Here is a 25,077-nt window from a genome sequence, read left to right as displayed (position 1 = left end):
AAACCAACCAAACAACAACAAACTATCCTTCAGAACTGCTCCATCCACCCAGAAACAATCAGAAAATGACCTAAAGCCTGATCATGTAGTACTGTTTGATCTCACAAACTGCTGGTATGTATTTCTGGGTATGTATAGCTGGGTACTTATTTCTAAAATTAAAGCCAGACACATTAACTATTATTATGAGCTGTTCTGAGAAATTTATCACACTCTTCCAAATAAATCAGGATGTCTTCTTTCTTTCTTTTTTCTTTTCTCATGTTCTGAGACAAGGCCTTGCTATGAAGCCCTGACAGGCTTCAAAGTCACAGCAAATCCTCCTTGTCTCAGCCTCTCAATGATGGGTTACAGGTGTGTGCCACCATGCCTAATTTTCAAGATGTCTCAAAGGCATTTGAAAAACTCAGAAAGCTGGCATCCATCCAAAGGAATTGCCTTTGACATCACTTTAAATACAAGAGGAAATCCACACACACATCACAAGCAAGTCAAGAGCCTTCAAAGCATCCTCTCGAATTAACAGCAAAAAGATCATCCCAAACTCCCTGTCCCCAACTTTTCTCCATCATAGTTACATTATGCTGTTCTAATTCAGGGATCTGGAGAACTCACTCTCACTCAAGGCTCTGAGGCCATGGACAAGGTATGTCATCCCCCATACCTGGTTCAGGTACTTCGCTTACCAACGGGACAACAGTCTATCTACCTCACCACACCTACCACTAAATGGGAAAGTTACTAAGCAAACCCCTGCAAAACTAAAGTTAGGATATGATCCTCTAATCTTTCAGAAAGACTATGTTTCTAGATACGCGCCAGTATTCCAAAGTCCACTGGTCGTGGTGCCACTCCTTGTTCGTCTCGTACTTTAGCGCTCTTAATCCAGTCATTAGTGTTTATTGTCTCCAATTAACAACAACAACAAATTGTCATTAAGACACTGATATTTGAAACTTTTCTCCACTCATCCTCTTGACAACCCATGCACACCCCTATCCATCCTTTAGGGCTGACAGCCATCTTTTAATCTCAACTTGGGGCGGGGTTGGGGGGGGAGCCCTTTTCTGAAGTTAGTGAACATAGTGAGGCTCCAAAGCAGGTGGGAATCTCTGCCTTGGACAAATGTTTCTTTTTACTTGGTGACAGGTGGCTGAAAGTTACCAGAGCCACGAAGAGCTTCCAAGACCGGACTAAGTACATATAAACAGACTCCAAAAGTAGAACACAGAAGGGTAAGGACCATCGAGGAGGGAGGATAGCATCAGCGACTAGCTCTGCTCTACTGAGTGCCCAGAGCAGTGTTCCTCTCAGAACAAGTGATCCCAAGCAGTTCACAGGGAAAGGCTGCGCGTGTCACTGCTAGGGCAGTGGAGCGATCACCTTCTCTTGGGGGATACCCAGGAGCCGAGTCTGGCAGTAAGTAGGGCGTCTGAACTCGATGGCACTGATGTTGGGGAAAGGGAAGCAGACAGTACCCGCGCGCGGTCCGGGCAAACGTGTGACCCGTGGGTGCGCGGCCTGGAAGCTCCAGGCGAGCACGGCGTTTCGAGCGTGGCGCTGATGGCTCTGAGCGTGCGAGCAGGTTAGACCGCAGACACCCGGCCACCCATCCCAGCCATCCCTCGTGGACAGCCAGGCTGCAACCCGGTCCCGGCCTGAGAGGCGACCCTTCTCAACCCCGCTCCCTCAGCGCCCCGCTTTAGGACTCGGGGTTCTGCCCAGTCACCTACCGGCGGAGCGCCGTTCTCCTCAAACAAGCGAGTGTGGCGCTTCGCTGGCCAGCGATCGCTCCGGGCCCCCGCTGCCCCTCCCCGACCACGCCCCCGTGTCTAACCCCGCCTCGGGCCACGCCTCCCCCCGTGCCTGCGACTTTGCTAGCTTCCCGCCTCCTTTCTTTGGCCGCACGGCGACCTTGGATCCCACCCATTCCTACAAGTTAGCCAATAAGACGTCTTGTTCCGCCCGGCCTGCGGTACACTCCTCAGCAACGATTGGCTAGCGAAGCCTTCCCCAAAATGGGCAGTGTTTCCGGCCAGGGTATCTAGAGCCGACTGCTGGGTGGATGGGCGGGCGGTAGGCGAAGGAGGCCAGGGTGTTGGTTGAACTACACATGCGCTCTCGCCTTCTGGCAAATCTTTTACGGGTTGCATTCTTTTTGAGGTTACGGGAAGGAAGAGCGACTGTACGCATGCGTGGGCATTCCCAACTTCGGCTTTGGTTACCTTGGAGACGGCAGGGCGCTCTTGCACTAAGGTCTTGGGTTTCTCTCTTTTCTGTTTGAGGGCGTGGCTGCTTCGTGGGGGCCTGGTGGGGCTAGAAATACTTTTACGGAGCACTTAGTGTGAGGCCAGTGCTGTACAGTGTGTGAAGACGAGGTTGACCTGCCTATCCTCGAAAAGTGTGGGGAGCCAAAGGCCTAGGACAGGCCGGGTGTTGAAACGCCGCTCTGTGGGAGCGTGCAGATGTTGTGGTACAGTCTCTTTCCACCCCGGAGAAGCTTTGTGGTGTGTGTGTGCAGAGCACAGGATCCATCCTAAACTACATAGCCAGGAAGACCTGGTCTTTGAAAACGTGCTGTCCACAGTGCGGACACTTTTTTTTGGGGGGGAGGGGCGGGAAGGAGTGTAGGGAATGTGTGGATTTGTTTTTCTTTTCTAACTTTGCCAATGGTCTTCCTCCTGTACCACAAGCTTCTATTTACTGGTAATAAGAAATTACAAATATGTATTTTTCTAATGTTTTCAGAATAAAAGATGTGCTACGATCTTAGGGACTCTTCTAGGAATCTTAACTGCAGATGCAGGGACTGGCGGTATGGTTTGAGAAATAAGGAACAGCCTGTCTGGAAAGGTTTGAGCCAGGGCCAGACCACTGTCTGCTTGTGACCACTTTGCAGACCTAGCTTCTTTCTGGAGACCAGTTCAAGCGGACATCTGTTGTTGGACACCACCGAGAAAGGCCATTCATTTAGACAATGTGGAAATCCCACAACCTGGCCTGCATTCAGGAGTCTGAGGCAGGAGGATGACAAGTTTGAGGCCAGTCTGAGCTGCACAGCCTGACTTCTGTGTGGAAACAAAACCAAACAGATGAGAACTGAGAGGCTCACCCACTCCCCTGGGCCAGAAATACATTAGAGCAAAGCCTGCCGTTGCCCATAGCCCATGTTGCCTTTGTCTCAGCTGTGTCAAGTGTTGTCCCTAGAAGCGTTTCTGGCTGCGACTGCCACAGAGCCTGTACTTCAGTATATGCAGAGCCTATATGTCAGTCTCTGGGACATAGCTTGGCTCGGCTAATGGCCAGCTGAGAGAGGGTAAGGTTAAATAAATAAGTAAATAAATAGGGTTGGGGGCTTCTGAAAAAGCTCCTTCCACTCCTAGGGTTTGGCATCCCTGACTCAGAGAGAGGCAGAGCTGGGCCAGATGTACAGGTCGGTATCAGGTCTCTTGGGTGTCTGTCTTTCCCTCCCACCACCTGTTTGCCTCTGGGCAAAGCACTTCTCAGGAAAGATGTGGGCAACTGGCCCGGAATCCGCAGACGCTCCCTGCAGGGCTGGCTCAGTTTTACCGTCCTCTTCTCACCCCTCCTTTCTTTTTTCTTTTTCTTTTTCTTTTTCTTTTTTTTTTTTAGGACAACCAGCGTTTCTGTGCTTACTAGCTTTTCTGGTCCCCTTTGACCCTGGGCCCCTTTCATGTGTTGTCTAGTCCATTGAGGCGATTGCTCTTTAAGCCTACAGTCCATAGGATGTATTAGTGAGAACAGACTCAACTCTGTGTTGACTCAAAGCTCTGCAGGAGGGTCAGCTTGCAGGTGTGTGTACAAACCACTAGACTCATTAGCAAGAAAGAGATTAGGGAAAAACAGCGCTTCTTGGTTTCAGCTACTTTCCTCCTGTCTCTCTTCACAGAGCGTGAGGTGAGAAGCAAACACCCCTCTCCTCTCTCAAAATACCCACCCACTAGGAGAGCTTTGGGGCAAAATTGACTTTCTACTGCTCTAAGTCCTGACAGTCTGGGCAGGCTTTGAGCCCTTGAGTCACTTGTGCAACTTCAGCTCAGCTTTAAATAAAATAATTGACATTTGCAGGGTGACTCATACCTGGGGCAGTGCTGGCCTCTCAGTACTCAGGGGGTTTCACAGCCCATGTATTTCAGGTTTGGAAATACGAGAGTAAGACTATGCCAATCTGAAAACAAAACAAAACAAAACTAAACAGCAGGGTCTGTTTGTTTTGTAGACCTTGAAGATCCAAACCCAGGGCCTTACATATTTTTCTTCTTTTCCTAAGTAAGGTCTCTGTAGCCTATACTTTCTTATTTATTTATTTTTATTACATTTTTATATATTTTTTATATTTTTATTATATTATTTATTTTTATTATTTTTCTAGGTAAGGTCTATAATTCCCTAATTTTTTTTCTAGGTAAGGTCTCTGTGGCCTATCATTCCCTATTTAGCCCAGGCTGGCCTCATCCATCTTCCTGCTGTCACCTCTCCAGTCTGGGGATTACAGGCACATACTGTCCCCAGCTCAGCCTCTGTCCTTGTTTGTTTACATTTCTCTTTGTAAAAATTCATTCTTAATGTCAGCATGCAAAGGAGCAGATTACATCATAGCCCTTCACACCCATTCATCAGTACCCTTTGCTCTCATTCCTCAGCTTCTGGCTTTTAAGAGATTAAGGACAGAACTCTGCTGGATTACAGTGACATGTGCCTGTAGTCCCAGCACTCACGTGGAAGCAGAAGGATCAGGAGTTCAATGCCATCTTCACCTACACAGTGAGTTTGAGGCCAGCCTGGGCTACATAAGACCCTGTCTTCAATCAACCAACAAACAAAAGAAGGTGGGCTAGACACCAAGTATGTCCTGTGCGGATCCTCACTTCAATTACCTCAGGATGGCATTTTGTGTTGGACAATTCACTAAAAGCCCCGCTACTGCAGGATGTTTAAGAGCACTCCTGACCATCTGCAAAGTAAGGAAAACATACTTCCATACCCTGTGTGAAAACAGACAAACAAACAAAGCCTCTGGATACTGCTTAACATCCCCAGGAGAAGCAGTTATCCCTACTTGAGAACTCCTGCAGGGTTACCACTGTCTTCATCTCAGGAAAGAGCAAGCTAAAGCCTGGAAAAGAGGTAACTCGCCCAGGGTCACTCTGCTGTCCCAGAAGACCCATGATTCAAACAACACAGTGCTTCACATCCCCTTGCAGGCAGGGCTCCACAGAGACTTTGGGGTTCAAGGAGCCAAGGACCCCCATCAGTTGTGTGGAATCGGGTACAGTAGTGAGACAAGGCTGGTTTGTGGGTCATTTGTCCTTTCCTGTTTGCCTTGGAGAAGGGACGTTGTCTTCAGGCCTTAGCACATTTTCCGCACGAGGCCATGTCTCATAAGAAGGTGTTGGTTGAAGCCTGTGAGGGCCCGTGGATCTCGGGCCCACATTTCTGTGAAACATGAGTTCAGGTGAGGGCTGGTGTGAGGATGACATGACAGAGGACCTAGGCCTAGGGGCAGACATTCCTGGAGGAGAAGGTATGCTTCCTCCCTCCCACTAGGGGCCTGCCTGAGCTGCAGCCATGGTGTTAGTGCTGCTGGTCCCCAGTTTGGACCTGCCCCAGACATCTAGGTGGGGCATGGGGAAGCAGTAGAGGAAACAGATACATGGATACGGGGATGACTGTGACCTCATGTTGGCAGCTTGAATGGGGATTAAGCAAATAGCATAAACCTGAGTGCCCCTCCCCGTCCAAACTAGTTGTTAAACATTTCCCAGCACACCACGGCATGCCCTTCCTGCCTGGCTTCTACTAGCTGGCCTGTCTTATCACATGCTGGGGTGATGGAAGGGACCACATAAATTATAGAACTGGGAGGAGAGAGGAGAAGTGTCAGGATGAGAGAAAGAAGAGGTTCCAGCTTTGGCAAAGGGTGGAACTGTCTACATGGGGCATTGGACAAAGATGTCTTTACCAAGATCAGGCCTGGACATACCTTTCTGTGGTGACCCCCCCCCCCGACTTTGGGCCATCAGAGGGAGCCCTAGCTTGACACCTGCTCTTCTCAGTTCCCGATTAGTTTTTACCTTCTAACTCACCTCTCTACTCCAGTTTCCATAGCGTCTGAAGACGTGGCTCAGTTGGTACAGTGCTTGCCCAGTGGCTGTGAACCGATGGGCTCAATCCCCAGAATGAGTACTACATAAGTCAGGAATGATGGCAGGACCTGTGATCTCAGCACTCAGGAAGTAGAAGCAAGCAGACCAGAAATTCAAGGTCGCATCTTTGGCTATATGGGAAGGTCAAGGCCAGCCTGGGGAACATGCGATGCTGTCTCAAAAACAAAATGCATACTACCCCTTACCCTTCCGGTGTCATTAATCCTCATGGGAGGCCACTTAATGTCATATTATTCCACAGCATCACCTGCCATAAAATATCTTTCTCCTTTAGCATCTTCCCTTCAACCCATGAATGGAACCAAGCTCCCAGCCTAAAAATGACTGATTAAACAACACCTTCCCCATCATCCTGGATCCCCTCTACACTGTTTCCTAGCGTCTGCCGTTTGTGTGTACCCCTGCAGGGTGGTTCTGCCCTCCTCCCCTCTCTGTGAACACCCGATAATTTGGCTCCTATTAAATGCCCTTGTCTCAGTTCCTATCTGCCTGTACCGCTCAGTGTGATGTGCTGAACACACAAGGGTCCAACTGGGAAATAACCAGTCTCTGCCCTCAGGGAGCTTTTACTCTAGTGAGTAGCAGAGTCTAAGTCACTTCAGATGAGGACTTGAGTCATTCAGGCATTGGGTGATGATGGAGGGATGGACTGTACTGCATCAGACAGGATGCAGCCATGCAAGCAGACCCAGTCTAAGTTGGAACAGTATTTCATGGAGGAATAAGTTACATCTGAGATGGAAGGATGGCAAAGGCCAACAGATGGCAATTATGACCGGGAATCCACTCCTGCCCCCTGGTGGGAAGGCCAGACAGGGCAGGGGCAGTCAGAGGCTGGGAGCCAGGGTCACTGGGGAACCACAAAGCAGACTCACCCATTTCCACAGCCTCCACCCCAGATGAAGAGGGATTGAGAGAAAACATGGATTCTCCTGGTCTTCTGTCTTCTAGTTGCCTGGCAGAGCCTCTGTTTGGCCTGTGAGCCTGGAGGGCTCAGTTAGCTGCAGAGGAAGTGAGGGCCAGACAGCAGGGCACAGAGCCTAGGTGTAGGGGAGAATAGGGACTAACTTCTCTGAGGGAGCTCAGGTAGACTGTTCTAGAAGACCAAGGGACTTGAAAGAGGGGGCTAAAGGGGACATACTCCTGACAACCAGCAACATTTGGGGCCAGTCCTTTTGTGTTTTCTGTCTGTCTCCCCCTTCTGAGACAGTATTCCACTATGTAGACGAGGCTGGCCTCGAACTCATAGAGATCTACCCATCTCTACCTCTTGGGTACCAGGATTTAAGATATGTCCCACCATGATCAGCTCATTTCTATTCTTTTATTAATACAGGGCCACTGTAACTAAGGTTGAAGACGCTCTTGAACTTCTGACTCTCTGCCGGGGACTGGGCTCCTGGCTTCATACCCACTGGGCAAGCATCCTACCAACGGAGCTATAGCCCGAGTTTTAGTTCTGAGCCCCTTGCTTTCCTACATTCTTTCCCTTGGAGTTCTCACCAATTCCTAGCTTCGCTGAACCATGCAGCAAACATCAATCTGAGTGCATAGCATGCAGCTGGCTCTTAACCTAGTCTTTGGCGACAGTGATGAATGAGACAGGGGGCCTGTCATTCATGGGGTTGCGGGGGATCAGCAGTACAGTGTAAAAGCCAGAAGAGCTCCTGAAGGAAGGTCACAGAGGAAAGATCAAAGAAGGCTTCCTGGAAGGGGTACCTCTCAGACTGACTCCTGCCAGGCCAGGTGCATCAGGAGGCCAGGTAAATAAGTAACATGGAACAGACGTGACATGCAAAGGTATGGTGATGGAGATGACGAACAGTCAGCCATTTGGGGAACTGGATGTCAGATGTAAGGGACAGGGAGAGAAATGTAGCTGACACCAAAGTCTGTGACCTGGGCTGTGGAAGGCGATGGAGACCATCAGTAGCAGATAGGACCAGGGAAAAGATAGATTAAAATATTAGAATGGAATCTTAGTTCAGTGTCACTTTCTGAAATGTGTAGCAGAGTGGCAGTTGCAGAGCAGAAATCAGGTTAGATGTGATGGGGCTGGACCAGGGCAGTGCAGAAAGTGGCGATCTGGGACAGATTAGCCACACCGAGAGATGCAGTAGCAAGAAGCCATGGAGGGTGAAGTGTGGCCAGGGACGGAGAGCTCATCTAGGATGCTGGGGCCATGAGCTAAGGAGAGAGGGTTCTGTTGGCTCAGTCCCTTCCTCTGTCTTCTCGGAGCTGTGGACTTCTAAACTAATACCTTCAGTTGTGACCTTCAGCCTGAGCTCCAAACTAGAATTGCCACCAGTCCAGAGAACGTGTATACCCTCTAGTCACCTGGCATCACCATCTCTACACTTCTCTGTCTGTGTCAATAATGTCACTGCCAGCCTTCCCCTGCCCCACCCCCGGAATCTCCATCACCTCTGTTGTGCCAAGTCACACTGTCTTGTTCTTCAAGCAGTTCCCATTGTGTTTGGGACCTCCCTTTGTCCTCCTATCCCTTTCTCCTGCATCCTTTTCAGTGTCAATCCTTTCCTCTATCTATCTATCTCTATGTATCTATCTATCTATCTATATCTATCTATCTATCTATCTATCTATCTATCTATCTTCTATCTATCATCTACCTATCTATCATCTATCTATCTATCTATCTATCTATCTATCTATCTATCTATCTTCTATCTATCATCTACCTATCTATCATCTATCTATCTATCTATCTATCTATCTATCATCTATCTATCATCTACCTATCTATCATCTATCTATCTATCTATCTTCTATCTATCATCTATCTATCTATCTATCTATCTATCATCTATCTATCTATCTATCTATCTATTGATCTATCATCTATCATCTACCTGTCATCTATTATCTATCATCTATCATTATCTACCTATTATCTATCTATCATCTATCAATCTATCATCTATCTATCTATCATCTATCTACCTATCATCTATCTATCATCTGTCTATCATCTGCCTATCATCCATCCATCTATCTATCTATCTATCTATCTATCTATCTATCTATCTATCTCTATCATCTATCTATCTATCTATCTATCTATCTATCTATCTATCTATCTATCTATCTATCTCTATCATCTATCTATCTATCTATCTATCTATCTATCTATCTATCTATCTATCTATCATCTATCTATCTCCCACCTTCCCTCCCTTCCTCTGTCTTTGAGACAGGGTCTCACCATGTAGCTTTGGCTGTTCTGGAACTCACTAATGTAGAACCAGGCTGGCCTCAAACTCACAGATATCTGCCTCCTGAGTGCTGGGATTAAAGGACCCCTGCTGCTATGCCCATCCATCTCTGCTGACCCCTTTTACATGGTTACTCTCTCACTCAAAAATGTTAATGGCTTTCCACTGCCTATATCCTAGTTAGGGTTTTACTGCTGTGAACAGACACCATGATCAAGGCAAGTCTTATAAAGAACAACATTTAATTGGGGCTGTCTTTCAGGTTCAGAGGTTCAGTCCAGTATTGTCAAGGCGGGAGCATGGCAGCATCCAGGCAGACATGGTACAGGAGGAGCTGAGAGTTCTACATCTTCATTTGGAGGCTGCTAGCAGAATACTGGCTTCCAGGTAGAGCCAGCTAGGATGAGGGTTTTAAAGCCCACACCCACAGTGACACACCTGCTCCAACAGGGCCACACCATCTAATAGTGCTGCTCCCTGGGCCGAGCATATACAAACAATTGCATCCTGCTGATTAAGTCCCAGCTTAATGGAGTGTTAGCTGACAAAATGATTCACTTGTGGGATTCTCTTTCTCCCTTCATGTATGATCAGAACTCTTATTTAATTATAGTGCTGACCTATTCAGTTTGAATGCTCCCTTGGCTCCCTTGCAGTCGGGATGATTGTGTTACCCAGTCCTATCCAGGGAGATAGGTGGACCTAGCTATTCCTTTGCCCTTGTTTTCTTTCTAGAGTATAGACTCAGAGTCTGGTGGCATGGGGCCATAGAGATAGAAGTCAGCCTAAGGATAAAATTCTTCATTTGAGGGTTGGAGGAGGCCTGGATTCAATCCCCAGCGCAGTGTGGGTTAGATACCCATTATATGGCCGTCATCTTGGAACTCAGAAGGAAAAGGCAGGATGATTAGAAGTTTAAGGTCATCCTTGGTTACATAGCAAGTTCAAGGACAGCATCATCTATATAAGACCCTATGATAACACAGGGGCTAAAGAAATAGTGTGGTTAAGACCATCTCCTGCTCTTCTGAAGGATTCAGTTCCTAGCACCCATGTCAGGTGGCTCACAACCACCTGCAACTCCAGATCCAGGGGATCAAACGCACTCTTCTGGCTTTCATGGGTACCTACAGGCATGCGCTCACATATAGATAATTCAAAATTAGTGTAAAGCAAAACAATGGACTGGGCTGCTGACTCAGTCGGTAAAGTGCTTGCCACACAAACACGAAAATCTGAGTTCAGGGTTCCAGCATCCACATAAAGAAGCTGGGCATGGTGGGACATGTCTGTCATCCTCATGTTGGAGAAGCAGAGGGCTTGCTGGTGGATCCCAGGGGCTTGCTAACCAGACGGTCTAGCTAGATCAGTGAGCTCCAGGGTCAATGGTTTAGGTTGTTGTTGTTTTTAAAATCTCAAAAAGTGAGGTGGAGAGCAATCGAAAAAGACACCTGCCACTTTACTCTGGTGCTCTCTCTCTCTCTCTCTCTCTCTCTCTCTCTCTCTCTCTCTCTCTCATCTGTCTGTCTCACACACACACACACACACACACACGGGGGGGGCAGAGAAATATATAAACACACATGAACACACATGCACACAACAACAAAACTCTCTGCCTGTGGTGGCAGGGCAGAAAGCCCCAAGTCTCCAGGAACCTCAGAGAATTATTACACAACCATCGATGCCCACCTCCTAGGGATTTCTGGTCTTCAGCTTTGGACAGTATGATGAATCCCCTGGAGCTGAGATTCTGTGATGTTCTTTCCTCACCCACACAGTGAGATTTGTGAGATTTAGCCAACTTGAGAATCCCCAACTCAGTAGTCCTGGGATGAAATGACATAGGGGCAAAAAAATCTTAAAATATCCTTAAGTACGTGCTTCTTAGGATTAAGTAACATACGGAGACAAAAGCCAGCCAGGTCTTCCACCCTGGTGCCCTCACGTTGCCACTCCTGTTCTCTGAGAGAGGAAACTGCCTTGGGAAAGCAGTGGAAAGAGATGGATGACTTACACTGGGCCTAAGCACATATCGGGGATGTCAGTCAAAGATTGCGTGACTATGCTAAGGGCGGATTAGGACCAAGATATGTTTTACTCAGATAAAGGGTGCTCAAATTAGACTGAGGGAAAATCCAGGTGTGGAGATCCAGAGATTAGTGCAGACTCTAGTCTGTGGGGACAAGGGTGTGTCCAATAGTCAGCAACATGCCGACAGGACTTTTCCATAGGGGTACAGTGTCATGTCGTTCCCCCCCACCCCCCACCCCCGTGATTCACTGGGTGGCCTGTGACAGGCCACAGATCTAAGTCACACTGGGTACATACAAAGCTAATTCCCTTTCCAATTCCTGTTTTCTCTTGTCTATCGAACAGTCTGTGGATGCAGCTGTGCACACTACAGAAGATCAAACTTGTTTCTCCTATACTCGGCCCGTGGTGTCCTCTGTTGAATAAACCATTTCTACCTGCTTTGCATTTTTCCAATATATCTTATGCATCTACAAATATACAGCATGCATTCATAAGGCCCCCTTATCTTTATTGTGTGTGTAACACACCACAGCATATGTATGAAGGTCAGGAGACAACTTTTGAGAGTTTGTTCTCCCCTGGGGGATCAAGCTTGAGGCTTCAGGCTTGTAGGCAAGTGCAATTAGCCTCTCAGCCATCTTGAACCTTTGTATAGCTTTTTATTTTATTTTTTATTTTTTTAATTTAACAGACCAGGCAGTGATAGTGCACACCTCAAATCCCAGCACTCAGGAGGCAGAGGCAGGCAGATCTCTGTGAGTTCCAGGCCTGCCTGGGCTACACAGAGAAATCCTGTCTCAAAATAAACACACAAATTAATTAACTAACTAGTTAATGGAAGTGGGGCTGGTGCCTGGCAGTGGTGGCACATGCTTTTAATCCCAGCACTTGGGAGGCAAAGGCAGGCAGATTTCTGAGTTCAAGGCCAGCCTGGTCTACAGAGTGAGTTCCAGGACAGCCAGGGCTACACAGAGAAACCCTGTCTCGCAAAAAACAAAACAAAAAAAGGAAGTGGGGCTGGCAAGATGGATCGGTGGCTAAAAGCACCTGCCACCAAGCCTTATACACGGAGTTCAGTCCTTGGGACTCACACGGTGTAAGAAGAGAGCTGACTTCCAAAAGGTGTCCTCTGAGCGTCACGCCCAGGCCCAAGCAATACAGAAACGCAAAACAAAGTGTAGCACTGAATGGAAGTGAATGTAAGTTGCTGTGCGTAGCTGCTCTACACCTTGCTGTCTTCACTGAAGTATCAGTGAGTTCCTCACACACACAGAGCTGTCTCATTCCACATACTTTCCCATTGCATGACTGAAATAGGATTTATTTGGCTCCCTCTTAATAGGTGAACCTGTGTCCAAGCATTTCCTAGTGTAAGAACTGTCCAGTGAACATGTACCTCTTTCATTTTGCATATTAATTAATCCACGCAGTCAGGAAATATTTACTCTGTCATGGAGCTATGCTCACAGAGGAGAAGAGTCTTGATAAGTTCCTCGCAGTGGGTCCACACTTTCAATCCCTAAGTCAAGAAGATAGGCTCTGTTGATACTCCGTCTTTCACACCTCTCTCTGAGGCGGGCTAGCCTTTTTCTTTTAGTGGTTGTACTCAGTTTGAACCTAGGCCTTTGCACATGCTAGGCAAGTACTCTCCCACTGTGTCACACCCCAGCCTTTGTAATTGTGTTTGGTATTTGGGATAAAGCCTCTTGTAGCCCAGGCTGGCTTTGAACTTCTGATCCTACACCTCCACTCCCGGGTGTTAGGATTATAGACCTGTGCCTCTCTGCCTTACTTTTTAAAGATTTATTTTTATTTTATTATTGTATGTATATAAGTGTTTGGCTGTACATATGTGCACACCTGATGCCTATGGAGGCCAGAAGAAAGAATGGGATGCCCTAGAACAAGAGTCACAGGCAGTTGTGAGCCTCCATCTGGGTGATGGGAACTGAACCCAAGTCTTCTCTGAGAATGGCCAGTGCTCTTAGCTGCTGAGCCATCTCTCTGAGTTTCCTTTTGCTTGTTTTCTTTTGAGTCTAACTTGGCCTGGCTGCCCTTGAGCCTGTAATCTTTCTGTCTCAGCCTCCTGTGGAGCTGGAATGACAGGCCTGCATCCAGCTAGCAAACCTCTTTAACACAGTCTTAGTGTCAGAGTTACAGTGTCTGGGCCCCAGAACCTGGCTAGCTTTTAGTAGCAACACTTGGGTGTTATTGGAATTAATTATTGATTAGCAAAGAGTACTGAATTTCTACCTCCAAAACTCAAATATTCCTACCAAAACAATCTAAACATTTTAAAAGGTGAGTCAGTTTAGAGAAAATGACAAAGAAATGGCACAAGTGGAAATCAGATGTGATTTCACACAACCGAGGTTGAGTTAAACAAAATAGAAGAGGCTGGAGCGATGGCGCAGTGGTAAAGAACACTGCCTGATCTTCCAGAAGACATGGGTTTGAGTCCCAGCACCCACACGGCAGCTTAAAGCCTTCTGTAACTCCAGTTTTAGGGCATCTAATGCATTTGCTGGCCTCTCTGGGCCCCAGGCACACACATGGCACACAGACATACATACAGACATTAAACTAAAAAAAAAATAAAATTAAATTAAAAAGCAAGAAAAAGATTAGACTATCCTGTACTAGTTTTTGCTTTGCTGGTGCCAGAGGTCGATCCCAGGACCTTGTATATTCTAGGCTAGATCTTAACTGCTTAGCTACACCTTCAGCTGAATGCTAGTTCATAAGAGTTTCTGGTCATGGGAGTTTTGTTTTTTTTTTTTTTTTTTTACTTAATAAACTTGTCATAAATGGACATGGAAGATTGGAAGATGTTTGATTTAATAAACTGTCACAAATGGGCATTCTTTCTGAGTATCTCTTTACCTCAGTCCTACAGGTGTCCTATGGCTGTCGTTTCTGGCTCTGGAGACATTTGGAGGTGTTTTCGCCCAGGGCCTTTATGCAGCATCCTTAGTCAGATGAATACCATCCCGCTCAGGCTTGCCCAGTAATTCTCTTAAAATATAACATGATGAAATGACTGAACCCAAATAAGCCTTCAAGGAGATCACCGTGGCAGAATCTTCGGAACAATGCCCATAGCCACCCAAGTGCCTGTAATCACCACAGCTTGTTAGCTAAAGACACAAACAATTAGCTTGATGGATGGAAATGTAAATATAGGCTTGAGCAGGTAGGTGGTGGCTGGGTCCTGGCAGTGGCTACTAGCTTTCTCTGGGGCACAAGGTAAACAATACCTACAGATGCCAAGGCGGAGAGGCTGTGGAGGGTACGAGGTGGGGGTTGAGTGAAACGGTGGGGAACAGACAAGAATCCAGGCAATGAAAGAAGTGTCAGGTGTGTAGAAAATAGGAAGCAACACAAGGTAAGTGTTGGGAGGTTTGAGCTTTAATTCATTCATTTATTTTTATTTTTAACTATTTTGAGACAAGGTCTTAGGTAGCCTTAGGCTGCCCTGGAACTTCCTATGTTGCCAAAGTTAGCCTTAAACTCCTGATCCTCCTACCCTGATCTTCCAAGGGGCAAGGATTGTTGGCAATGCATTGCCATGCCCAGCAAAGTTAAATCTCAGAGCTTACAAATCTGGCGACTGACAGCCCACATCGACCAAGGCTCTACCAGGGGAATCTGGCACTGGTGTGAACATTTTATAAAGGCTGGTTTAGTGGCTCTCTTACTTGCTGGTTTGCTAACAAAATTGGCTGAAGACCCCGGGGAGCTTGTGTTTTTGTAGATTTTACCTGGTGTTAGGGAAGTAAATATTTAGTAAATTGGTTCTCCAAGGAAAGTCTTTGTTTTGTGACGGAGTCTCACATAGTCTGGCTGGCCTTGAATTTGCTGTGTGGCCAAGTCTGTCTAGACCTTCTGACTTCTATTTGTCTAGTGCTAGGATTACAGGTGTGAACCACCTTACGTCCTTTATAATAACAGTCTGGGTTGTTTGTTTTTTTTTTTTTTTTAAGGTTTATTTATTTTCAGTTTTTGTGAATGAGTTTTGTCTCCATGGATGTCTGTGCACCAAGTGTCTGCAGTGCCCAAGGAGGCCAGAAAAGGACATTGAAGAACCTGGAACTGGAGTTGCAGACAGTTGTGAGCTGCCATGTGGGTACTGAACCCTGGGCCCTCTGGAAGACCAGCCAGTGCTCTTAACTACTGAGCCATTTCTCCAGCTCATTTAATTTTATTTTATATAAAAAAAATCGTGAAAGAATGACACATTTTACATTTTCCTAAATCCCTTCCAAGAACATTCTCCAAGGGAGTCAGATTGGTACTTAAATTTGATTTGTAAGATGTCATACCTACGTGGTCTCTGGAAAACTCCATTAGGGAGCAACCCAGAGCTGTCTCAGAATCTTGCATAAACAGTTTTGACTTCATGGAGCCCTTGAAAGAGTTCTGAGACTCCCAGAGGGTCCCAAGGCCACATGGCAAGAACAGTTATGCTGATAATTTTGTTTTCCCTAGAACCTAGGCAGGTTTCTTATATTCCATTTTACAGATGAGAGAACAAGAACAAAGCACAGCTCAACAACATACCCAGGAGCATTTAACCAAAAGGGGCAAAGTCAGGATTCAAACCCAGTTCACTTTGTTTACACTGATGGGGAATCCAGTGGGCAGTTACCACAGGCCATCCCTCTGAGGCTGTCCTTCGACTTACACACTGCTGGCCCAGCTTGGGCTGGCTCTGACCTCCTTCCTGAGCTGAAGTCTCGAATCTGCTCCCCCGAGTTTGTCTTGTTGCCTGCTCGAGTGGCCCTTTATTCCCTCTCCACTGTGACATTCTTTAACTGTACCCATTGGATCACACACTTTGTGGGGACAGATGCCATGTTTCCCTTGAGGACCGGTGCACCACTGTGGGCTGACAGGTGCTCCAGAATCTTTGCTACAGGAAGAAACAAAATAATAGATAAATGTTCTATAAGATGGTAGACAGTCCGTTTGTCCATGTAGGGTTTTTTGTTATTGGGCCAGGGAGGGAGAGCAGAATGAGGATCGGGGAGGATGGTTAAAGCGACCCCACCCCTTAGCTGCACTCACATGTATGTTTGCATCATTATGCATACAGGACAAATCACAGGCTAAGAAAATCCTCCTGAATCCCTTCATGAGGTTCCTTCTGCTCACTCCCGATCGCTTTGCACTCAGACACTCAGTTTGGCAGTCTTTCCAGATAATCCTTCATCTTTCTAGAGAATTCTGCAGCCCCTAGACTGATGGAGGTGGATGGGAAACACTCTGCTTTCCACAGCAAACCCTTTTTATTTCATCATGGTGTTAGGTCAGGGAAGAGAAGAGTGCCCTCCAGCAGTGACATCTAGATAATGCAGACCCTTCTGGAAGCCGGATCCCGGAAGGTGGGAGCAGTTAGTGGACCTCAGTATCTCAGTTTCCTCTTTTGCTATCAACACATTCCTTTAGACCAGTGACCTTTTAGGGTTCTCAGAAGGTCCAAGAAGGGAGAAGTATACTTATAGGGGAAGGGGGAGCCACGCAGAAAATGTGGCTAGGATCCTGCCTGGAAGGTCACGGGGCTGAGCTGGAGCTCAGGGACCTTTAAGAAGCAAAAAGGGAATTGAGAATACCATTAGTGATCTGCTCAGTCTGCACTTCCTGGAACCCCGGCTCCACAGCGAACATGGAGCCTTCCTGAGGTCAGAGCTGTGTCTGACTAAGAGGAGATGGGTATAGGAAGCAGGGAGGGTAGACAGAGAGGAGATTTGGCCCGCCAGCTCTCCAGGTTGGCTCCAGGATTCAGGAGCTGAGTTAGAACTCTTGGGAGCCACCCTGGCTTGGGTAGGTGACTGCTAACCTGCTTTGTCTAGCTACACGTCTACGAGGCAGGAGTTTTTCCATCTGTGCCCAGCATTCTCTTAACTAGTCTGGAGTAGACAAGCAAACCAAGACTGGTGCCTCTCAAAGGTCATGACCAGAGATGTATTAGAACTTAGTGCTAGTGTGCATGCATTTGAGGCCTGCCTAAGGCCCCAGGTTCCATCTCCAGCTTTACAAAACAAAACAGAACAAAACAAAGAATGCTCTTTACTGTGGAAGGACCATGCAACAGCATAGTAACTGATGTGCTCAGACAGTTCTACAGCCTGGGGTCACAGGATTATGGCTTTCAGTGGAGAGTGAGAAGAAAGGGTAAGGAGAAGCAGGTTGGTTCAAGGCTCCCCAGGCAGGAACCAGGGATTTTAAGACACAGGTGTAATGAGAATCTGAGATGTTCCTGGGACTGTAGACAAACCACCCAAACATTACTACAGGTAAAATCTTGCGCAAGTAAGAAGCAATGGTTGTCAGAGGGTCCTGCTGCTGTCTCATGTTACATCCCAGTGCTTGGTCCAGCTCTAAACCATGACCTCCTGTAGGACAGTAGCCTAGGCTGGACCCACTAGAGTGTGAAGAACTACAGGTAGGGCTGGAATGGCACTGGGAAGAGATATTTGTGGGACATAAAGCAAAGGCAGGTGACTATGGATGTATAGGTGCACACATTCTGTGCTTCTCCTTTGTAGTTTTAGCTGCTTAGAGTGGTTTCCTGTCACCCTCCTCCTGGAGGTATCCCGATCTCCAAATCCTCAGGTATGGTAGTTTATTCATTTACTCAAAAATATTTATTGACTACCTGCCGTGACAGGCCTGGGTTCTGAAGAATCAGTGATGAGACTGCTACTTCTCAGCCTCACAATGCTTTTGATCTAGTGTTATTAGACAGGTAATCACAGTGGGCAGTGCTGTAAGCCAGGAAGGTCTCTGAGAGCTCATCCTACCTTGGATGCTTCTTAGGAGAAGACAGGTGATGGCTGAGGTTGAGCTCCCCAAGCCAACAGCGCCTGAGCACAGACAAGCGTGTAGGAAGCCGGTTAGGAGGCGCTGGGGACTGGCGTCATTCCCAAGGAAAGGGCAGAAGCAAGGCTGGGCAGAGGAGAAGTTAGACAGAATGTGGTTTCAATGAAAGCCTCAGCTAACCCCACAGAGAGCTCAGGGTTAACGTGGCTTTTTGGTACCATCTCAGTTACATCAGTTCCCGGCTGCTGGTTGAGCCTCGGGTGACGCTGTTCTCTTTAGCTGAGAAAAACCTCCAAAGAAAGCTGAGAGCTGAGGAGTCTCCATGACGTTTTCTGGAGCCCAGGACTTGGGGTGTGTCTCCTAGGACCAGCTGCAAGGGAGCTGTGAATTATCAAGCCCAGCCTACATGGTAGGCATTAGGTGTGTGCCTGAGCAGATGCTTCAGCTGGGACACCTAACTGGGTGTCCTGTGGGGTGGCATAAAGGTCTGAGATATTGGGACAAGCTACTGTTTTTCTTCATTGTTTCCTTTGAAAGCCAGGTGGCTTTCCCGTGGCTGTCCATGCTCCATTTCATGTCTCAGGTTCAGCATCTGCACTGCCTGCATTACGCCATCCACTTGCCCTGCATCCTAGCACAACAATTGGGATTAGGTACATGTGATCATCACTGTCACCCACCCATCCAAACTATCAGGAGGTCCTTTTTGTTGTTGCCAACCCGCTTGCTTCCTCTATCCCCCCCATACCATATCATGCCATCTCATCACCATGGCTGATGACATGGAGCTGGGAAGAAGACCAGTGGCAACGGAAAGAAACGGGAGCATGGAAGGAGACCTGCAGAGAGAAGAACCACTGGAGACATTTCAGAGACAGCCCAAAACAAAATGTTTGGATGAGAAAAATGATTTGGAAGGTTAAGAAAAACAAAACAATCAAACCGCTGAAGCCTAGTGTGGTGGCATACGCCTTTAATGCTGGCATTTGAAAGGCAGAGGCAAGTGGATCTCCGTGTGTTCAAAGCCAGTCTGTTCTATACAAGTTCTAAGCCATCCATGGCTTCTTAGTGAGACATTGTCTCAAAGCAAGAAAGAAGGAGGAGGAGGAGGAGGAGGAGGAGAAGAGGAAGAAGAGGAGGAGGAAGAATTACAAGAATTGAAAGGAGAATTAGAAGAGGAATTAGAATTAGAAGGAGGAGGAAGAGGAGGAAGAAGAGGAGGAAGAGAGGGAAGAGGAGGAAGAGAAGGAAAAAGAGGAGGAGAAGGAGGAGGAGGAAGAGGAAGAAGAAGAGGAGGAGGAAAAGGAGGAGGAAGAGAAGGAAAAAGAGGAGAAGGAAGAGGAGGAAGAGGAGGAGGAGAAGGGGAGGAGGAAGAGAAGGAGGAGGAAGAAGAAGAGGAGGAGGAAGAGGTGGAGGAGGAAGAGGTGGAGGAGGAAGAGGAGGAGAAGGAGAAGAAGAAGAAGAAGAAGAAGAAGAAGAAGAAGAAGAAGAAGAAGAAGAAGAAGAAGAAGAAGAAGAAGAAGAAGAAGAAGAAGAAGAAAACAAAACTGAGCAGGGCATGAAGTGCACACAGGTAAAATCTTAGTACTCAGGATACTGAGGCAGTGAATTTGAGGGCAGCCTGAGCTATATAGCAAATACCTATCTCTCAAAACCAAAATCATAAATAAATAAAAATGGGGAGGCAGGGCTTTCTTGCACATGGCTGTTAAGGCTAGACGGTCTGCACTTGTGTGAATCTGGGCCTGGTTTGGTCTACAATTCAATGTCCTTGTCTCCCCATCTCACAGGCCTGTTGATTCAGAGCTTTTGTTGGATGTGGAAGGGTCCTTCCTTACTGTCATTTCTTGCCTTGTTTGTTTGTTTGTTTGTTTGAGACAGAGGCTCCCTTATGTAATCCAGGCTGTCATTGAACTCATAAGTTCTGGGCTTATAGAGTGTCTGGCTCCCCCCTGTCTTTGGGTTCGAATCCTTGACTAGGAGTAATGTTATGATGTCTCAGATGGAGAAGGCTCATCAAGAAAGGCAGGCAAGAGTTTCCTTGGGCTCTCTGAAGAACGGAAGCCTGTTTTCTCACACAGGCCATTCACCACATAGATGCTGACATGGCTGTGAGATTGTACTCACAGCTTGTGGCTACTCCTCCTGGAAGCCAGCTGTGCATGTCAGGAAAGACTGGGGAAGAAGAGATGAGAGAGAAGATGAGAGGCCTGGGACAGAGCAGGTGGCAAGAAGGAGTGAAGGAGCGGGGGACAGAGGGATGAGATGGTAAGGGAGAGGAGATGCTGATGCTGTATTTGACAGAGTAACTCATAACCCACACATGAGACCAGCACTATTAGTGTTTGGGGCTGGGGTGGAGAATATTTCATTGTATAGCCTCTGGCCTAGATAACATTTATGATCCTCCTAGCTCAGCTTTCTGAGTGTTAGGATTAGGAATGTATGCCACCCCATCTTCCTTTATTGTGTCCATCCTTCAAAGGTGGCAGAGACAAGGTGAGTTCTGGAACTTGCCCAAAGTCTTACATTTTGAACTGGCAGAGCTGGGTTTTGAACATGGAGAGTCTGGCTCTGCGCCCTGGAAGAGGAAGGGCATCCTGAGAAGGCACGTACCTCGCACATAGCAGGCACCCAGTGGATTGAATGGATAGTGGTACTGGGGTATGGCCTGAAGGTCATGGAATGGCTCTTAGTATAAACCCATGTGTAGGATCTGAAGGAACAGCATGGATTCGCTGTGCTCCCAGACTACAGGCTCCTGACATGAGGCTGAAGACCTCCATAGAGTGGGGTCCTTCAGTCATGTAGGACAATGCCCACTAGCCCCTCCACAGGTAGAGGGCATGACTACAGGCCACAGAGCCTCAAGACAGATCTCCACATTAGTGAGATACCTAAAGGCTAGAGGGGTGTAGCCAATTAAACATTCCTTCCCAGACCCTTCTCCTTGCAAATGGTATTTAACTTCAGGCCTGTCCTGAAAATACCGGGGTATAGTTTTTATCTATTTTCCACCATGACAGTAAACATCTTAAGACCATGGACTATTTTTCTTCTTTGGGGTCCACTGTGGGGAACAATGGAGCAGGCCTCAATCCACAGAGCCACCACCTAATCTCCTGCAGATGCCCTCTCTGCATTCCCAGCCATGGGGCCTACCAACCCAGCCACCCACGCCAAGTGAGCCACAGCCACCAAGCCAAGAACTCTCATCCTTGTAGGACATAGCCAGAGCTCATCTCTCCCCCCTCCTCTTCAGCTGCGGGCCATCAGCCCGTATGCCCCCCACTTCATTCTCAGCCCTTCCGCAGTCCCCCAGCAGTGTCTGGCCTGGGGCCCAAGAGCCTGAGAACCAGCCGTTTCCCGAATGCCTTTTGGTTTGCGGACCCCCAAGCCAAGAGCCCCGACTCACTGAAGGACCTCAGACTATGCTTCCTCACCTCTGGAGCAAAGTCCCTTGGCTTCACATATCTGCCTGGCAACAGCATGGAGTGAGCACAATCAAATTCCGGCACCTCTGTCCCCATGAGAGGCCCTAGCCACGTGGCAAGACAGACACAGAACCCACACATCAACCCAACAACAGGTCCCACACACACTACAACCCAACACCCATGGTTCATACTAAGTTCAGAGGCTAAACAATGAAATGCTATTCTCCACCCGGACCACAAAGCTCACGAGAGCGGATCAATGACTGTCAAATGCAGCCATTAATAAGCTGTCCACCCTTTTCTCAACTCTTTAGTTGCTGGCACCAGCTAGCAAAGAGACTCATAGGTCTCACACAGTGAGTCCTCAGCTACTTCCGTCCAGGCCCCACGGTTCACCGACGGAAGGACTCCTGGATTTCCCAGGAGGCATAGCCCACACTAGTGGAGTGAGAAAATGGCTGGGCTGTGAGCACAGGCCTCGAATTTGCTCATCTCTGACAGCTTTGGACACAGCTTCACTTTCCCCTTTGCAAAACCAGACTGCTAAAGTTCTTATAAGTCTGCGAGGTGGGGGTGGGGTGGGGGGGATTCAAGGGAGGTTTCAGAGGCCGCTGTGAAGATGAAATAGCACAGAAGGCCCTGCACAGGGCCCGCCCAGATGCAGTCAGCAAGTGCTGTTGTAACTATCACAGCTCCTTGTCACAGGCCCTACTCACAGGTGGCCATTGAGGTCGTTATGGTGGACAGAGCCTTCCATGTCCCCAACTTGTCTAACTTGAATCCTCTTATAAGTGGGAAGACCTGTAGACCTGCTTGATCCATTTCATAGGTGAGCACACTGAAACCCAGGTTAGAGGGGATCAGGAGGCCTTGCAGGATTCTGAAAGACTGTCAGAGAGAGAGGGACCCAGGGGCTCAGAGTGGCTCAGGGCCCCTCCTTCCTCTACATGGCTGGGATTTGTTGCCCTCTGGGGTCCCTGCATCCCTTCCCAGCAGCAGCCTGACCTTGTCCACTTGGAGAAAAACAGGAAGCTGGGCTCTGCCAGGAATTGGAACCCAACCTTCCTCAGCTCTGGGCTGCAAGGAGGCTGACATGATGAGGGGATTTGGAGACAGACTCAGGGCAGAGAGTACATGGAGGGGGAGGTGGTGTCTACAGGCTCACTGGAGTGGCCTGGGTCCAGCTCAGAGCTTCGACTCCATCAGGTAGACTTTTGCGCTGGCTTCGCTAATCAAAACAAGGCAAAGTTGTAAGTAAGAAGTTGTGTCTGTCCCCTCTCTCTGAGGACAGAGCCCTGGGAACCAGGGTCACAGCTGACTTTTACCTTTAAGAATCCTTTCACGAATTAAAAACAAAATGAAAAAAGGCTCTGGAAGAGTGGCCTAGGCCATGAAGCATTCGCCATGCAAGCACGAGGGTCTGGATGTGATGCTCAGTACCCAGATAAAACCCGAGTGTGGTGCCAGGCATGGTGACACGTCTTTAATCCCAGCACTGGGGAGGCAGAGGCAGAGGCAGAGGCAGAGGCAGAGGCAGAGGCAGAGGCAGAGGCAGAGGCAGAGGCAGAGGCAGAGGCAGAGGCAGAGGCAGAGGCAGAGGCAGAGGCAGAGGCAGAGGCAGAGGCAGAGGCAGAGGCAGAGGCAGAGGCAGAGGCAGAGGCAGAGGCAGAGGCAGAGGCAGAGGCAGAGGCAGAGGCAGAGGCAGAGGCAGAGGCAGAGGCAGAGGCAGAGGCAGAGGCAGAGGCAGAGGCAGAGGCAGAGGCAGAGGCAGAGGCAGAGGCAGAGGCAGAGGCAGAGGCAGAGGCAGAGGCAGAGGCAGAGGCAGAGGCAGAGGCAGAGGCAGAGGCAGAGGCAGAGGCAGAGGCAGAGGCAGAGGCAGAGGCAGAGGCAGAGGCAGAGGCAGAGGCAGAGGCAGAGGCAGAGGCAGAGGCAGAGGCAGAGGCAGAGGCAGAGGCAGAGGCAGAGGCAGGTGGAATGCTCTAAGTTCAAGGCCAGCTGGTCCACAGCAAATTCTAGGCCAGCCGGGACTACATAAAGAAACCCTGTCACAACAAAACAAAACAAGATGAAAACAAAACAAAACAAAACAAAACAAAAAAGGCAAATGTGGTGGCATGCACTTGTGGTCTCAGCACAGGAGAGGCTGAACTGGATCCCTGGGGCTCACTTGCCTGCTGGCCTAGCCTAAATGGCAAGCCATAAATCCCAGTGAGAGACCCTGTCTCACAAAACAAGATGGATGGCTATTAAGGAACGACACCTGCCAATGACCTCAGGCCTCCAGCTGTATGCATACAGATGTGCACATACAGCTGTACACACACACACACACACACACACACACGAACATGCACACACACACACTCACAAATTAAAAAAATTCGTATTACACAGGAGTTGGTGGTGGGATGGCTCAATGGGTAGAGGCGCTTACTGCCAAGCCTGATGACCTGAGCACCATTTATAGAGCCCACATGGTAGAAGAAGAGAACTGCCTCATGGAAGCTATCCTCTGACCTCTATCTGCATGCAAGCCATGGTCTTCATGCACACCCATCTCCCCCATCCATATCCTACAGAGACAAAAATAAGTAAACTAATTATAACCTTAAAACAAAAAAATATCACATGAATGTGTTGTTATACAGGTGATTTTTTCCCCCCTGACGATTGTGGGTCCCAGACACTATGCCTCCTGGGATTAGTAGATTAGTCAATCCTGTGGGGGATGTTCCAGTGCTCCCTGGTCCCCTAGAAGCGTCCTTGCCTCTAGGACATGTAACAGAAACCAGACATCACGGGGGTATTGCTCTACTCAAAACATAACCTCACCAAGCCTCAGTTTCCCCCTGCAGGATGAAGGGCTAGGAGGAGCCTTGCCTGCCTCCAGCTGCTTCTCTGAAACATTGTTTGGCCAGGGTCTGATCTGAGGAAGCCCTGGCTCTTGTTACGGTGTGAGTCTCTGAGCCCGTATAGAAGAGAATCCCAGCCATAGGATATCTTGCCCCACATTTAATACATACCCCACATTTCCCCTGACTTCTATTTTTCCTCCTCTCTCACACCATCGCTCTGGGACACCTGCCTCAGACCCAGGCATCAATCATTAATCTAGTAAATTGCTTTGGTCCGGTTCAGAAACCAGGTTCTGTCCGGGGTTCTGTCAGTCATCACAGCCTTTGATGCTGTCTCATGAGACTAATGAGATTATTCACTTTGTTTTCCCAGGGTTGGGTACCCAGCCCAAGGCCATAGATCTAGAAGAGATAGCACAGGGAAAAGACTTGAGATGGGGGGGGGGGGGAGAGGAGAGAGAATATCTTGGGTGTGTGAAGGTCAGAGGTCAACTGTGAATGTTGC

The 25,077-nt window shown here is 48.1% G+C and overlaps 1 protein-coding gene and 1 long non-coding RNA gene across 2 annotated transcripts in view; one reads left to right on the top strand and one right to left on the bottom strand.

Annotated features, from left to right (window-relative positions):
* The window catches only part of Map3k14 (mitogen-activated protein kinase kinase kinase 14), a 45,748-nt gene extending 43,934 nt beyond the window's left edge, over positions 1-1,814 (bottom strand). The window contains exon 1 of the mRNA XM_034506823.2: positions 1,734-1,814. The gene's annotated coding sequence lies outside the window, so the exon portion shown is untranslated. The remainder of the gene's footprint in view (positions 1-1,733) is intronic.
* A 236-nt stretch (positions 1,815-2,050) lies between these two features.
* LOC143442651 (uncharacterized) lies at positions 2,051-6,672 on the top strand. The gene is made up of 2 exons (XR_013110985.1): positions 2,051-2,256; positions 4,427-6,672. It is a non-coding gene; the product is annotated as an uncharacterized LOC143442651 (long non-coding RNA).
* The last annotated feature ends 18,405 nt before the right edge of the window (positions 6,673-25,077 follow it).

This window comes from Arvicanthis niloticus, chromosome 6 (genome assembly GCF_011762505.2).
Source record: "Arvicanthis niloticus isolate mArvNil1 chromosome 6, mArvNil1.pat.X, whole genome shotgun sequence".
Taxonomy (NCBI): Eukaryota; Metazoa; Chordata; class Mammalia; order Rodentia; family Muridae; genus Arvicanthis; species Arvicanthis niloticus.
This window is presented reverse-complemented; position numbering and strand designations above follow the sequence as displayed.